Source organism: Rhipicephalus microplus, chromosome X (genome assembly GCF_043290135.1).
Source record: "Rhipicephalus microplus isolate Deutch F79 chromosome X, USDA_Rmic, whole genome shotgun sequence".
Classification (NCBI taxonomy): domain Eukaryota; kingdom Metazoa; phylum Arthropoda; class Arachnida; order Ixodida; family Ixodidae; genus Rhipicephalus; species Rhipicephalus microplus.
In genome coordinates this window covers 401,970,754-401,988,819 of record NC_134710.1, presented here as the reverse complement: position 1 = coordinate 401,988,819, position 18,066 = coordinate 401,970,754, and the positions used below count along the sequence as shown (strand labels likewise).

General features: G+C 43.6%; 1 pseudogene; it reads left to right on the top strand.

The window, feature by feature from the left end:
- Positions 1-18,066, top strand: part of LOC142775448 (protein tolkin-like) — a 327,993-nt pseudogene that overhangs the window by 272,724 nt on the left and 37,203 nt on the right.

Sequence of the window (18,066 nt, the reverse complement as noted above, 5' to 3'; positions counted from 1 at the left end):
TCTGGGCCAGCGTGGTTTTCGACAGGATTTAGTGCGCCGGCGCAGTCTGCTCTTCGAATCAGCGTTTTTATCGTTGAATTCATCGACGAGATCCGACGCCCGCATTTATCGTGCTGCCACGAGATCTGCTGTTACCGAGCAGCGCTTGGTGCTGCCCCTTCAGGCCTATATAAGGACGTCGCAAGTGCTTCGTCTTCATTTGGCAAGCAGCGTTACGGCTGGTTGACTCGCATCTAAAAACTACGCATTCTTTGTGCAGGTTTGTGGTATTCAAGTTGTCTTTTCTTATTTTTTTTTTTTTTTTTTTAATTCTTAGCCGTGACTGCTGCTTTTGCCAAGTTGTTACATTGTATACTGCACTATGCCTACTAATACCGAGCTTGCTAAGCGAATAGACGCGCTCGAAAGTCTGTTCGATGGTAGGCTTGAACGTGTGGTTGCAGACCTTGTTTCTAAGTGTTCTAACAAGCTACATGAACTCGGCTTTGATCAATGCGCAACTCTGGCGGAAAGTGTTCAGCACTTAAGTGATGTTTTTGATGACATGAGGGTGAGGCAGGACGAGCTGGTGACTGCGAACCGCGCACTCTCCGCAAAAAATGAGGCGTTGGAAAAAAAAGTTGCTGATCTAGAACAGTATTCTCGACTGAATAATGTTGAGATAAAGGGTGTTCCGGTCACGCAAAATGAAGATTGCCTTGCAATCGTGAAAACCATTGGCAATGCCATCGGCTGCTCTGTTTCTCCCTCTGACTTGGACGTTGTCCATCGTGTGGCCACAAAGTCTAAGGAGAAGAACATTATCGCTCGCTTTTGTTGCCGCGAGAAGAAAGGCGAGTTTGTTCGTAGGGCTCGCAAAGCCCGTCTACGTACTGGCCAAATTGGCTTTTCTGGTTCCACTGATGCTGCTGTGTTCGTTAATGATCACCTTACTGTCGAGAACAAACGCTTGTTTTCTAAGGCACTAGCCCTTAAGAAGGAGAAGAGCTGGCAGTTTTTATGGACGGACAACTGCCAGATTAAGGCTCGTCAGACTAGCAGCAGCAAAGTGTTCATCTTAAAGTCTGAGAACGACCTTCGGGTTTTCAACTAAGTCGCGTGTCATCGATTCTAGGGACAATTCTCTCTCTCTCTCTCTTTTTCTAATTTTTTTTTGTCCTTGACGTGTACTTGTCAATCATGTCCTTTTCTGCTGAAGAATTTATTTCGTTTCTATCTGACAATCAACGCTCTCTAGTTCATTTCAATGCACGTAGCTTGCGAAGGAATCACGACAACATTAATAGTTTCATTCACTCTACCAGACACTCTTTTTCATTTATATGTATATCAGAAACCTGGCTTTCCGATGTGGATGCTAATCTATATGGTTTTACGTCGTACAAATCTGAATACTGTCATCGTGCATCTGACAACTATGGTGGCTCAGCCATTTTCATTTCTTCTGGCATTAATTATATTCGCAGATTGGACCTTCATATTACCATCCCCTATTGCGAATCAGTTTGGATAGAAATTGAACAGCCACAGGTTACTCATAATCAAAAAAATTTAATACTCGCTTGCATCTATCGCTCACCTTCCTCCTCATTTATCCAGTTCTTATCGGCTCTTGAGACTGTCCTGAACACTCTATCAATGGAGAACAAAAATGTATTGTTGGTAGGCGATATCAACATTAACCTATTAGATTCTCATTCAAGAACTACAAGTGCCTATAATGATTGCCTTCTAGGGTACGGGTTAACGTGCCTCATCGATTCGTACACTAGATCCAACCCACGTGGCTCTAACACTCTTTTGGATCATGCTTTTTGTAACTTTAATCCTAGAGTGTCCGGGGTGGTTGATGTCGATATTACCGATCATTATCCCATCTTCATCACATTTGATAGCCCTATAACTCAAATCAACACAATTTTTACTGCACTGCGATTTGACAAAGACAATTTCATCAGTGCAATTTCAAACTGTGACTGGTCCAAAGTTAGCTCGCAGGCTGATCCACAATCAGCGGTTGATACATTTTCTTCTTTATTCTCAGAAGCTGTTTCTTCTAGTACTCACACTATTGCTTATAACAAGAAATACCAAGAGCCTCAAAGCCCTTGGATGACATCTGCCTTATTAACCAGTCTCAGAAAGAAGGATAACCTCTATAGGAAAGTTAAGAGACAACCCTTTAATATCGCCTTGGCACTTCGCTATAAAAGTTACTGTAATACTCTTAACTCTTTGCTAAAACTTGCCAAGAAACGCTATTATAATGAGGAATTTATAAAGAACAAAAATAATCATAAAAAACAGTGGAAACTGCTCAATGAATTCTTGAATTCGCCTACAATTAACTCGCCCATAACGAAAATCACTCACCATAACGCTACTTATTGTCACTCTGACGACATTGCTAATGCGTTTTCTGAGTATTTTTGTTCGTCATCCAATTCCTCAAAAAATGTTCCTTCACCTAGTTTGCCGCGCTTACCTCACTCATTTTTTCTCTTTCCCTCTTCCTCTGACGAAATAGTATCAGCTATTCGTAATCTTAAAAATACTTCTCCCGGTCTGGATAACATTTGTGCACACCATTTAAAGATGGTGGCTCATATAATTTCTCAGCCCTTAACCCATATAATCAATCTCATTTTTTCTAAAGGTTCTTTTCCTGACTCATTAAAACGTGCAAAAATTATACCAATTTTCAAGAAAGGCGATAAAGATGATATTAAAAATTATAGGCCTATCTCTATTCTTCCATCATTAAGTAAACTAATTGAACAACTGTTTGTAAAGCGTCTTAGTTCTTACCTTTCGAAATTTAATGTTATAAAACCTTCCCAGTTTGGTTTTCGTCATGGAAGCTCCACTAACCTTGCTCTGCTTTCTTTGACAGACTTCATCAAACATTCCATTGATACTGGTAACTTCTCGGGTTCAGTCTTTTTGGATTTAACTAAAGCCTTTGACACGCTCAATCACTCCATTCTTTTCAATAAGTTAGATTCTTATGGTATTACTGGACCAGCTTTAAATTTTCTGAAAAGTTACCTGTTTAACCGAAAAAATGTGGTCTTTACAGGTGGCTCTTACTCTAACATTAAGATTACCAATCAAGGTGTTCCGCAGGGGTCCATTCTTGGCCCCCTCCTATTCATTATTTATATTAATGATCTCCCTGACGTCATTTGCTCTGCACATTGTGTTTTGTACGCTGACGACACCACAGTATCATGTAAGGCCAAAACAGTTCCATCTTTAATATCAAAACTAAACTCTGTACTCAGCGATGTAGTTTTATGGTGCAACAACAATGATCTAACGATAAACCCCTCTAAAACTCAGTTCATGGTTTTCAGGTCTGCTCATAAACATTTGTTAACTTCTGCTGCTATAACTATGGGTCCTAATACTATCCATGCTTGTGATACTGTTTCTTTTCTCGGTGTACGTTTAGACATAACCCTTAATTTTGGTCTACACTTATTAGACATAAAGAAAAAGACTGCTTTTGGTATTCGTGCATTGATTAAAGCTAGGCCATATTTTTCCACTAATGCATTACTATCGCTCTACTTCTCATTTATTCATAGTCATTTTAACTATGGCATAATTACCTGGGCCAACACCTATCACTCGTACATCTCATCTGTACAACATATACAGAACCAAGCAATCCGCATTATCACTTTCAGCCCTCGTCGTTCGAACGCTATTTCTTTGCTTAGACAATACAATATTCTGAGTATTAGTAGGTTATTTGAATTTCATTGTACTTGTTTGTTCTTTAATATAATTCACCGTCGGCTACCCTTCGACCTCATCAACTGTGACTTATTGATAAACACTAACCGCACTCGCTTCGCATTGGAGCGAAATTTATTACTACCCCGAGTTTGCACTAATTACGGCATAAAGTCTTTGTCATTCACAGCTATTTCATTATGGAACTCTATTCCACCAAATATAAAGTCTCTATCCAACTTGTATACATTCAAAAAAACTTTGAAATTATATCTTCTATCACTATAAATTATTCTATGTTGTCCTTTTTGCATTTTGACTTAGCGATTGTATTTGTTGAAGTTGTGATTATTACTATGTTTTATCGCTTCGTTATTTTTCTATAGTTGCTTTATAGCATTGTTTTGTTAATATTACATTGTCTTGCCATTTGCCCTTGCACTTGTTTACATGCTTTCTTCATCGTGGGTCCCCCTACAGTCTTCGGACTATGGGACCCTAGTCTGTAAAACGTCTTCTTCATTTTATGTATCGCCAGTCTGTTAATAATAATAAACTTCAAACTTCAAACTTCAAACTTCAAACTTCAAGCGGGCAATTACCTCGGCAGCCTCACAGGGTAGTAGGGTAAGCAAGCAGTGCGGCCACATCGTTTTGGTAACACGCGCCTTCTCGCATGTGCGCTCGAAATTTACCAAGAACAGACCCATGTCCTCTCCGGAGCGGTAAGGTTGCATTAGATCTTTCATCCTGAACGACTTCCGTTCAACTTCGCTAGACGCTTCGCTACCTTCACTACTACCTCGAGCCTTGAGCAGCTGGATTTCAAGGCGCTTCATCTCAAGATCCCTTTCTGCTGCTTCGCGTATGAGCCTCTCATTTCTCTCTTCAGCTTTGCGCCTTTCATGTTCGTCTATCAGCTCTAGACACTCTGAGAGCTCGTCGTGGTCTGCGTTAAGATTCTCAATAGCCTCAATAATCTCTGGCTTTCTCATTTGCTCACGAACATCCAAACCCAAACTTTTAGCTAACTCTAGCAAAAGTGGTTTTTTCAGTGCCTTCAGATTCATGGTTGCTACAAGTGCTGCTAACTTCACTACTACTAGGATGCTACGTTCCCATGCACAGGTCAACGTAGAGTAGTTATCCAAATTTACCACCTTTCCTACAAAACTCTAGATAAAGCCTGGTAAAATCTCAGTGAAGAAAAGTCAAGCACTCACCACACCCTGCAGCCATGATCTCAGCGGAGACGATCCCGATGCTGGCCCGAGCTTGTTGTGACTTGGCGTGAGCAGAATCCCGTCGCTGCCATCCAGTTGTTACGAGCCGCGTCGGTGGCCGCAGCGGACCCAGTAGGTAGCATGGAGCTGGGTGGTGGTCGTCATTCCGCAGGCCACGGGGACGTTCAGAACCCTCGAGAGCTGAGGCAGAGGGACAGGCGTAAAGGAAAACTTAACAAGACGTTTATTTGCAACATGTTGGACAGTAACGTCCGAACGACGACTCTTCTCGCGACACTGTCCTGTTTTCTTCTGGCGGGCTGCTCTCCTCCCTCGCCGTACAGTTCCGCAGATATATAGGCGGAATGTCTCTTCGGGGAACCAATTACTCATGGAGAGCACAACACAAGTGTCACTTCACACACGTGGCAGACGCACGTGGCACACGCGTGGAGACTCGGAAGCGACCACGCAGGAGAAATTCACGGCAGTCCCTCCTGTAGCCCACAACCGGCCTTCCGCACATTCCAGAGGGGCCCGCCCGTAGCCACTGCCCCGCAGGCAAAGCGCACAGCCGAGACAAACAGAGCCGGTGCAGGTGACGACCCGCCCCCACACAGAATGTCCGAGATGACGGGAAGGCACGCTTTGGGCCAAACAGAGCCGGTGCAGGTGACGACCCGCCCCCACACAGAATGTCCGAGATGACGGAAAGGCACGCTTGGGGCCATCCGGCCCAAGGACTTCGTTACTGCTTTGTAACAATATATATATATATATATATATATATATATATATATATATATATATATATATATATATATATATATATATATATGTGTGTGTGTGTGTAGCATTCGCATCTCAATTTACATTTATATTTGCCTGCTGTCAGGCTTGAAATGATGGATAGTTATGAATGAACACATCCGGTATAAGGCGGGCGCCCACTACTAAGAGCCAAGTTTGGCCGCAATGACTGCCAAGGTCGCCGATAAGCGCTTTGATCACGGGGTCGTTTATTAAGCCCTTCGGTATTAGTGGCCTGCACGCACGCACACGTGCAGCCCGTCAGGAGGATACTTGACATCGCTCACTGTTCCACCTCGCGATGTCAGGTCCATCAGCGCTCATCAAACTTTTGGCGCACGGCAATTTGACTTGGCCGCTTTGAACAGTTATCCGACCTGTGCTTGTGTTACGTTACGTGTGTTTTTGATCCGTTATGGAGGCTTTTGGCTTGGATCATGTAAGCGGACTGTCCTATAATAGCGTGCCTCAACTGCTGCGTAGGGATTTCCGGTAGTTTTATCTTCTTTTTCTTTTTTGGCGTCTGTCTTCATTATTTCTTCATTCTTCAAGGTACGCGTGCGTATAATGAGCTTCTCGTTAGTACCCGGGAAAGCACTCCGCTCTCACGCTAATACTCAGAAAGCTGACTTTTATTATTTGAGCAAAAAAATACCTACATTTCTCTTAGGGTGCTCTCTGATGAACGGCAAGGTACATACCATGGTGATGGTAGCGCACAATTAGCTTACGATAATAAACCAAAACGGATCGTCCAAAAAAAGTGGTGTGTGACAACTCAATACCGATATGAATGTGACGTCTTAAAATATGGACGAAATAGGAATTGCCCATCTGTGAGAAATCAAATACAGCAATAGCACGTTAACTTCTAGGCCTTGAAATGGGCAGTATCTCTGGGACTTCTACAAAATTAGTTCTCATGGTGGCGCAGACCAGTAATAAATTAGTTGTGGTTGAAGATGTGCATTTTTCTGTCCTTCCGAATTTCTGGTAAGCAAGTAGCAACGCGTTCGGAGGCGTTTGCAACCGTAGTATATAGTGCTATTCAAAGTGAGGAAAAATTTATATAGGAGGGACAGGGAGAAAGAGAGAAACGTCGGTTACTTTCTAAGCTTACCTCTCAACACAATGTCGCATGAATATCTACTCCGAAGTACAAAGCGTGTTGGGAAAAGTGAAAACAGGTTAACCCGGGTGATAGAAGCTCTCGAGAGCACTTCTCTAATCGAACGCACGGGCGACTCTCTTTGAGTATGCCTCTACGGGAAGGTGGTGTGCCTAATCCCCGCTTAATTTCTCAACTTACAGAGTTCGACGAGTGCCAGAACACAGAACACGGCTGCGAACACGAGTGCGTCAACACCTTGGGCGGATACCGCTGCGAGTGCAACATCGGCTACGAGCTACACTCGGACGGCAAGAAGTGCGAAGGTATGGCAGTGATTTCTAAATAGTTCATGCGGCCAGTATAGTAGTTCTTACTTGCTTCGTTTTCACTGCATCGGAATCGCTACTTCACTCACTGTTTCTGCATTCCTTTATACTTGGGCTCGAAGAGCTCCAAATAATCAAAGAAAGAGCCACCTTTGTCTGTTACTTCTTTGCTTGATATCCTTTTGAAGTGCTTATTATTAAGAATAGCGTTAATTTCTAGTGCAAAAACAAGACAAAAAAATGTATACCTTAATCGACGAGCACCGAGACGTACGTGCTTACTATTTGTCAACACTAGCGTGGTACAAACGAGAGCCACAAGAACTTCAAGGAAGCACTGGACAGGAACAATCGTAGTTTTAAGTGAAGCACTGAAGATATATGCTCCACAATGCAGCACTTTCTTTTTTTTTTTGCATGACCTTCAGCCCAATTGTTTGGACTGAAAGAAGGTGATGATATCAGAATATGTGTGGTGTATTTGTTGACAAAAAGAATTAAGCGTGGTGTTTCTTGTACACAAGAATATCACTGGCAACAATGAAGAATACTATAGCACTAGTGAGAGGTCTGACAAGTATCATAATTAACTTTAACAAAAGGTACAAGATGAAGGTGGTACAGGCCTATGCACCTACATCGAAGCATGCGAAGCATGATAGTCAGTTGGTTGAAAGCTTTTGTAAAGACGTAGAGTCAGACGTTATTAAAGTAAATACTCAATATACTATTCAAGTGGGTGACTTTAATGCCAAAGTAAGCAAGAAACATGCCGGGGATCATGCAGTGGGGTAATATGGCAATTTGGGCTCTTGAAATGCCAACACACCAAGCATATTTTACGTGGACGCCTCCGGCCTTCACCATGGTTGGTGGTACACGGCTGCTCTCGTGCACCAAAATGTCGTGGTGAATGGCCTGACATTCAAAGCACAGGACATAACATTTGCGGAGGAAGTCGCCATCGCACTAGCTGCCGCAGACCTGGGCTTGCGCGTCATCATTACAGATTCGAGAGGGGCCTACCGAAATATTCAACGCGGGTATATCCCACACCTGGCGTACCGAATCTTACAAAACAGCAAATACGTCGGGGCCCCCGCGTCTCGAAGGATCATATGGACTCCAGCTCATTTCAGTCTCGAAGGCAATGAAACGGCTGACGCCACCGCCCGCATGCTGGCTCTCCGGGCAACACCTTCAGACTCTTCCGAAATGAATATCGAACCCAATCCGGCCTTAACGTTTCGAGAAAATACTAAGTGCTACCGATTCGGCCATTCAATTTATCCTAAACCCTGTAAGGGCCTTACAAAGGCGAAGGAGCATTTACTCCTCCGCCTTTACACCAAAACACTGCTGTGCCCGGCAGTTTTTGAATATCTCGATCCTGCCTGTACAAGAAAATGCCTGCACTGTGGGGAGAAGTCTTCGGACATCTTCCACATGGTGTGGGCATGTCAGTAAACCCCTCGCCTCACCACAAAACCGAACCCCGCCCAGGAAAAGCGGGAGGCGGCCCTGCTCGGCTGCTCTGACCTGGCGAGCCAGGAGGCCCTGGCCAACCGAGTTCGAGTCGCTTTGGACGCCAATGGGCCTCTGTAATCGGGAGCCCACCTAGTGTTTGTGAGGGGTGGCTCGCACTGGGCCACCACCCACATACTCCCTGTATATAGATATAATAAAGTGTTTTTTCCTCTCTTTCTTCTCTCTCTCTCTTGAAATGCCGGAGGATAGCGATCAGTAGAGTTTGCAGAACGTAATAATTTACAGATCTTGAATACATTCATCAGAAAACGGGCTAACCGTAAGTGGACGGGGCGAAGTCCTAATGGCAAAATTAAAAAGAAATGGTCTTCATTTTGGGTGCACACCCGGCTAAGTACAGAATGTAGAGGTAGTTGGCAAGATCCGTTGCCGTGACCATAGAAGGGTAAGAGTTCGTATTCGCCTAGATCTAAAAAAGCAAAGGCATAAACTGATACGCAAGGAGCCAAATATTTGGCTAGTGGTAAGAAGAAAAGCAAAAAGAAATCATAGTTTTGCTTCAGAATAGATTCGAAGCGCTGAACGAGGTAACTGACGTTTGCGTTGACACAATTAACGATAATCTTATCAGTATCATCAAAGAGTGTGAAATGAAATTTGGAAGCACAGTCAATAGGCAAGACACTGACAAACTATCTAAGCAAACTAAAAACCTGATTAAGAGACAGCAAACTACAGAAGCTTGAAATGCAACCGACAAAATTCATCATGTGGTGCTTTCAAAGTTAATCGATCGGCGTAAAGTAGCCGACATGAGAAGGTATAACATGGAGATAATAGATCAGGCTGTAAAGAGCGGCGGAAGCCTTAAAAAGCGGTGAAGGCAAATTTGTGCATAGCGAAAAATCGACTGAATGCATTAAGGGACAAGGATGGCAATGTGATGACCAATAGGAATATGATAGTTAACTTAGCGGAGGAGTTGAGGGAGCGGTGTTCTACAGAGAACTGTAGAAAAGCCGAAACAACCAGGATTATATTCTAAGAACCTATAATAGCCCAGATCAAACCGACATGCTACCATTAAGAACAGGGGAAGCAAAAAAGCCCTAGAGGGAATGCAAAGAGGCAAAGCTGCTATTGAGGATAAGGTAACAACGGACCTGCTAGAGTGTACTAGAAGCTTTTGAGTGGAGCGAGCCTGGGAGCGGCCGTTTCGGCGTGGAATGATGCGGTGGCGCTGGCGTCGACCAATCTACCCGGGCGGATGGCTGGCAGGGGTTCCGCGTACGTGTTGGTACCTCTCCGTCGCGCCTAGTGTGAAGATGATCTCCCTCTTTTTTTTTCTTATTCACATACCTCCCCTTTTTCGCGTAAATAAAGGTTATTTGACATTATTGTTATTGAAGTTGCTGAGGCCCGCACTGCAGGCCGAAGCAGCATAGCACATTGTACAATATAACGAGCTCGTTTTTTTTTTAATTTTTAAAGTGTACACATTTTAGACGAGAAACCAGCTGGCCGGTACACACCGGAAGCGCCCCCTTCCCCCCCCAAAAAAAAAGGAATATGGTGCACACAAAACGAAGAACTCTTGGTTCATTCCACGTAAAACACCAAAGCTGGACTCAAATAAAAGGCTCATTGCTTGTGGCTGCGTGCACACACGACAAAAAAGTAGGCTTTATAGATATTATTTGAAGAACAGCAGAGTTTTTCCAAACCTCCCTTTGGTTTTGAAATATGGGAATAGATTCATTGTTGTAGGACCCACAGAAATGCAAATACGTAATACTGCAAAAGAATGTCTTAGGTGAAACATAGTAGTGGAAGATTTTGAGAGTTTAAAAAACGAAACAACACTGCAAAGCAGAGTCGTAACTAATGTTAATCATGATTGATAACATAAATGCAAGGTTTACATAATTATAAAACAATACATTTGCAATTAGGTAAATTGTAAAAAACGTAAAATATAGAGCCAGGATACAAAAGATAACATAAAGCAAAGCAAACAGAACGACAGAGTTAAGGTTGTCTTTCCAAAATGCATTTTAAAAAAAAGATGTTATGGTCGAAAGATCGTTTGAAGGGACACTGAAGTTCAACAATGAATTGGCTTAGATCGATGAATTATGCACCGAGATCCCTAATGCTGCTAAATTTACCATCACAGGTTTAATACAAAAAAATTCAAGATCAAAGATTTATTTTGAGATTTCGCGTCATTATTTGCACGTTCTCTCGCTTACAAGCCTCTTCTAAAAAAAATGTTTTTCTTCTTGGTGTACCGTCAAACACATAAGAGTGTAAGAAAATATGCACGAAAAATGATATCCTTTTTACGCCACTGTAGCAATTTATAGCCTGCTCAGTTTTAGGTGCTTCTGTGCGCTTTTGACACTGTAGAAGATTTCTCATCTTGACTTCATTTGCGCGTGTAGACCGTGGGTAAGGTCCGATGGTGGCAAAAATAAAGTTTCTGCTGCTCCACAACAGAGTGGGACGCTTGCAACAAGCTGCAGAGCATCTGAGGCTTCTCGAACAGTTACTAAACTGGACTTGCAGATTAGTTTCTCTTGCACGAATGCATCACATTGCACGATTCCATTGTCTGCACTGGTGAAGTATACGTCTCGTTGAATGCAAAGTTCACGAGTGCTAGGATTCAGTGAGCACGCTACGTACGACACGCCGGCAAATCCAGGAAACTCGTGCAGCGCCCATGACTTTGATGGTAGGACAAGACCACGAAGGTCACCGAGTGACAACCGCGTCAGACGAGGGACTTGAGCTTGCCTCGTCAGCTTCGTCACCATCTGCAGAAGTTGCACCGTTGGTATCCACAAGGAGCTGTGCAGAAGTGCTAATGCGTCGCCGTTTTCTGTTGTCATCCTCAGCCGGCACACACTGATGACGCCGCTTTGTTTGGGTCCGCGGAGCCGGAGTTTTGAGCGTCAAATATGCAGGCAGGTTGGGCAAGATCGTCGGGACTGCATCAGGGCCAAGTGTCGGCGTTCCCCTAAGAATTCGGACTTGAACACCATTGATAACGTGTACGTAGTCTCTAACAATGAAATGCGGTTTGAAATGTAAATCGCACACAGCACAATCGGCGTCAAGTGGCTTGTCAAGCCGATGGAGGTTCCGCTCCCAAAGAAGTCGTCGTTCTTCGTCTTTCGGGGCCTTGAAAAGTGATAACTTCCGACTTTGTTGCACACGCGGATATCCAGTTGTGCAACCTAGCGCGTAACAATGGTTTACACGCTACTTCTTCGTCATTTCGCGACTAAAACCGAGATGCCGGCCATGTCGCCGAGCCAGCCGAGTAAACCAAGTGGGAAGATTCGGCGATGGCAGCGCCGCCGCTACTTTCGCCACAAGTTGGGGATGAAGAAAGCAAGGGGAAAGCGTTTCGGTCACGCCACTCAAAAGTTTTAGTACACTCTAGACCTGCTGAGCGGTGGCTGAGAAATTCTGTTACGAAAACTGGGAACCTTATATAATAAGTGCCTCTTGAACGGAACGGTACCAGAATCTATGAAAAACGCCAAGATTATTTTAATTCATAAGAAAATAAACGTGAAGGAATTGAAAAATTACAGGCCAATTTGCTTACTGTCCATTCTCTACAAACTGTTTACAAAATAATTGCTAATGAAATTATCTCGACATTGAGTTCACCCAACGAAAGGACCAAACAGAATTTCGTACAGGCTACTCCACATTAGAATATATTCTTACTATCAATCAGGTAATAGATAAATGCGCGGATAACAACCAACCCCTATACATAGCTTTCATAGATTACGAGAAGGCGATCGACTAAGGCAAGACATCAGCAGTAATGCAGACACTACCGAATGAGGGTATCGACGAACCCTACATAAACATACTGGAAGAAATCTACAGTCGATCAATGGAAGAAATCTACAATCGTAGTTTTCCATAAAAAAAAAACGACCGAGTTCCAATAAAGAAGGGTGTAAGGCAAGCCGACAGGATCTCTCCAATTGTATTCACCACGTGTTTGCAAAAGGTTTTAAGGGCCCTAGATTGGGAAGAATGGATAGGAGCTAATATAACAGCTCTAGGCGGTACTCACCTACAGATCAGAAACCTGGAGGCTTACAAAGAGGGCTAAACCTAAATTGAGGACGACGCAGTGAGCGATGGAAAGAAAAATGGTAGGTGTAACCTCAAAAGACAAGAACAGAGCAGAGTGGGACAAGGAAAAAATGGGGTTAAGGATGCCGTTGTTGGAATCAAGAAGAAGAAATGGACATGGGCTGGGCACGTAGCACGTAGGCAGGATAAACGCTGGTCATTAAGGGTAACTGACTGGATTCCCAGACAAGGCAAGCCCGGGAAGGGGAGACAGAAATTTGGGTGGGTTGATGGGATTAAAAAGTTCGCAGGTTCGCAGCACAAAGCCCAAGACCGGGTTGATTGGGGGATCATGGGTGAGGCCTTTGCCCTGCAGCGGGCGTAGTCAGGCTTATGATGATAATGATGATGCATGGAGCATGCTTGATGCGAGTGTATACCGAGTGCTGTTAGGTCACAATAGAAAAGACTACTAATCTTAGCTTTTTACTGTAGTCGGTTGCAGCCTAAGGATAAACTTGAGCTTCGCCCTCAGCTATTACCCCTCTAAAAGAAAGAACATTTTATATCCATTTACGTTCATTTACAGCTGTGGCGTCGAACATTACTGAGTGTTTGATAGTCAAGTTTATGCGCGTCAATTTTCAGAGATCAGTACTCGGCCAAAAATAATACTTGTGTGAGAAACGACTAACTTGCACTATACTACTCGCCTTGTGTCCAGATTAGCAGATTAACATCAATCCCGCTTCAAATGAAAACCGGCTGGTAAGACTCTCCTTCAAGCTCCGCCGCGTTGGTGTAGAGCTTACGGTGCCCGGCTGCTGACCCAAAGGTCATGGTTTCGATTCCGGCAGCGCCGGGCGCGTTCGACGAAGAGGCGAAATGCCAGAGGTCCGTGTACTGTGAGATGTTAAGCTCGTGAAAGAACGCCAGATGGTTGAAATATCCGGAACCCTCTAGTACACCGTCCCTATATTGCGGTTCAGCGACGTCAAATCCGAGTTGTTATTGATTATCCTTCAGAGGTGAAGGACAGGCGAACCGCATCTTTGTGAGGCCCATGTGCTCAGATTTGGGTGCACGGTAAAGTACCCCAGGTGGTCGAAATTTCCGGAGCCCTCCACTACGGCGTCTCTCATAATCATATGGTGGTTTTGGGACGTTAAACCCTACATATCAATCAATCATTATCAACTGCATCTTTGTGAGCGGAGTTTATTTTTAGGTTGCGCCCAACCATATTTTGATGCAACTGCACAGTCACCTGCTCTACTTTTTTCGCTCTACTCTACGAAAGGAGAAATCGCAGCTGTTTCTGTGGCGGCTACTTAGTAGCCGCTACATGGTCTTTTTTCGTATCAAGCAGGTGTTGTGAAGCGAAAAAACTTTGATGAAAACCCAAGAAAGAGCATTCTCGAAATGCAAGTTGTGATCTGTCGCAGCTGATTTCGACACTCTTCCAACTTGTACTATTTCCAATCAGTTGTTATATTCACTGTATGCTCTCGCGTTTTTTTCTTTGGTTATATAAGTATGCAACCAGGTTTCGCATAGATTTGTCTCCACACTTTGGTTTCGTGCAGGGTGCTCGCAGGGCCAATCAACTATCAGCGTAAGTCATCTTCTTCTGTTTCATATATGGCGAGGAGTTTGAGCACTTCAATGGGCCCACCGCTACGTTTTAACTATACAGCGTGCATTTTTTTTAGGTGAAACAAAGTCCATGAAAAGAAAAGGACATTATGGTTGCTTTTGTTTTCACACACGAACCGTCTTCGACTAGGCGGAAATTCCTCGCCACAGCCCATGACACTAACGTTGCGAAATAACAGAATCCTGTTAATTTTGGTTTTGATTGTTTGCTTTATGGCAGTCGTTTGTAGTACAAAATTGTATTGCGTGGAAATACATGACATACCTTTTTTTAGATCACATAAACTGCGCGTACTATGATATATTCATCATTGAATTGTATATGATAATATCGAATAAAATTTCCGGCGTGCGCTTCGCCGCGGTGGTATAGTGGCTAAGGTGTTCGGCTGCTGACCCGAAGGTTGCGGGATCGAATCCCGGCTGCGGCGACCGCATTTCCGATGGAGGCGGAAATGTTGTAGGCACGTGTTCTCAGATATGGGTGCAAGTTAAAGAACCCCAGGTGATCGAAATTTCCGGAGGCCTCCACTACCGCGTCTCTTATAATCACATGGTGGTTTTGGGACGTTAAACCCCACATATCAATCAATCAATCATCAAAATTTCTGGCGCACAGGAAACGTGTTCACGCTGTTACATCCGACAAAACAGCCCATGAAAATGAAGGGACGAAACTTGAACCAATGCGCTTTTTATTTGTAGGCATTAGTAAAAAAAACCATTAAATGTAGTGTTGCTTAGTGATGCTTAAAAATGAAAATGCTACTTGTGCATTTTATTATCACTTTATAATCATTTATATCTTTGTAGAGCTATAGACTAATGCTTAGTAAAACGCAGCTCAATTTATGATCGGAATACGATGACAGGGAACTGTGTTGCTTATAAACACGGCTGAGAATAGTCTCCAGTTACGTATCATGCCTGCGTTCATATATTGCAATTCTCTCTATACCACAGACTGTTGCGCTATAAATATTTAAGATGCTGTTAAAACGCTTTATAAGTTTTTAACACGTTGGCAGAGGATATTCAAAATAAAGAGGCCTAGCCTCGAGAAAGAACCGCAGGAGAGCGATACATTCAGCCTGCTTGCTGTCTGTTCGTGCTTTCTCCTGGCGCCGAAGAGAATGATTAGAAAAGAGAAACCAACACAAATGATAGAACGCGCTGTCGCCGTCTTTCTGTCCTGCTCTTGTCTTTTGAGCAAGAAAAAACTATCAATGCCCGGGAAAAAGTTTGCAAGGAAACCGCTGAGTTACAAATGCCCCAAAAATAGAACTATGATGAGGCATTAGCTTAAGGTATAGATGGCGTGTATCCTCTCGGGTTCATTTATCCTGCAATTATCTTGAATGAGTATCTCAGGTACTTGATGTCTCCGCGTGTTGTGTCGTAAATCTTGGTAGAACTGCAAAATATTTTTACCTATAGCCCTGTCAGTGAGTTTCGAATGCGTTGTTTTTAACCTATAACAGAGCTCAACATTGAAACGCTCTTTTACAGCGTCCTGCGTGTGGCACGCTACGTAGGAGAAGCGTGCCCAACGCCATTCATATATAGCAAAAGAAAGAGGTACTTCGCATACAACATTTGTTATTTGATGACGCACAACTTTCATATAGTTCCTCGCAAGCTGCCCAAGTGAACGCATCCCACTAGTAATATGGGATCTAGATTCTATAGGATCTTCTGAAGATAGGGAAACTTTCATGCAGAAAGCTCGTGTAAGTAGCAAAAACTTCGAACGCCTTGAACCTCACCAATATTTTCACTATAGCTGAAATCATTTATCCGTTACGCTTAATTTTTCTCCCCTGAGCATGACGCAGTCTGTTGTATAAAAATTGTGCCATGTGTACCTATATGGCTGTTATCTTCTATGCGGTGGTGGTGATCGGTTCCATTAACTGTAGCCGAGGTAAAGGAGCAAAAAAAAAGAAACAAGGCCACTATAGAATTTTTATTTTCTAATTCAGCTACAGTAGTAGTAGTGCCGTTGCCGCGTCTTTTTTGCCGCACAAATCTATAGCTGGAGTTTGACGCAAACATGTCGTCTGTTGGCTCTGAATATGATGCGGTCCCTAATCGTGAGTAATAGGATGCAACGAACGGCCATGAGCTGCTCTATTATTGGCTTTTCGAGAAACGAAATAACCATGAAACAAAAACGAAAGCCTTAAGGAAAATATACGACGTGATTAAAAAGCCTCTGCTCCATAACGAAAATGCAAATTGTTACTCGTGGGTATACAATTCTTTTGCAGTAGCATTCATGTTTTCTTATATGAGCCACGAAATCACAATTAATAAAATTTTCACATGTTTGCTCTTGTGATTGCTTTGCTTATATGTTTTTTTACGATGTTATTATCAAACAGTTTGACACCGCCACTATAAGTTGCCTCTTCCTTAGATTATCAGTTACCCCGGATTCCCGCGCGGGACACAATCTGGCGCTTAATTCCAGTCATGCGTCTTAAAAACTGCAAAAATGAACTGCCGCACACGCTGGTTCACAGCTTTTCAAATGTCTCGTGATCCCATTTCCAACTCGTGTACTGAAGTCTTTGTCACTACGGGTGCGTCTTCTCCCGCTGGTTTTCGTGGTAGTTAATCAATTCCCCGGCGCTTTGCATTACGGCCACCACAAACACCAGATCGACCCCGTTGCTTTCACACAAAGCACCCTGCACTTGTACGTCGACAAAATGACGCGCTCTGTTCGCCGACTCGAGGTCACATTTATAGTCTTAAATTTTAAGCGAAACCTGTATGAGTTATTGCTTTTGGTTGTGGCATCATATATGTAAGTGAGAAACTCGGCGCCGCATTGCTAGAGATCAGAAAAGCGGGTGCACAGCAGTCAGGCCTTCCAATCTGTGCTGGTCTCATGCGTGTATGTACGCACCATCTTCCAATAAATGATGCTATTTTGATCGTGGTGTTCTCGACGATCAGCTCTTTCTGATTGTAGTAACGAAACGTAGCCTACAGACAGCGACATACCAAAAAAAGCGTGAATTGATCTGCGTTACTGTTTTTATAACCACAGAAGAAGTATAGATGCGTGAGAAGACATGGAAAACATAAAGCTACACCTACATGCAGGACCGGTCACGCTAAGGCACAGAATGTGTCACGTGCAAACAGGTTGCTCAGGCTGTGATACCAGCGCAAGTGCTCAATACCGCGGCACTTAAGTCAATATGAAATTTTATCGAAGTGGTTCGTCCCGTCATGTTGTCGCATTTTGTTGTTGGGATTAACGCGTGACTGTGGTAAGACGGTAAGTCGGGCCAGTTCGTTAGGATCCATCGTGAACTTTCTTACAGGGCAACACCAGAAAAAATACAGGACAGGGAAGGAGTAGAGCAGCGCCGTCTTTTCTTTCTGTTCTACTCCTTCCCTGTCCTGTATTTTTTCTGGTGTTGCGCTGTAAGAAAGTTCGCGTGACTGTGGTTCTTGCCTGTAGCAACAATTGTGCTGAGCACGTGGGCGGCGGCTGCTGGGGAGAAAGAGTTAGAAGGAAGCATTGCGCAATGCGAAAATGAGAAAAAAATACCTCCTAATGTTTTCGCATCTCTCTCTCGGTTATCAA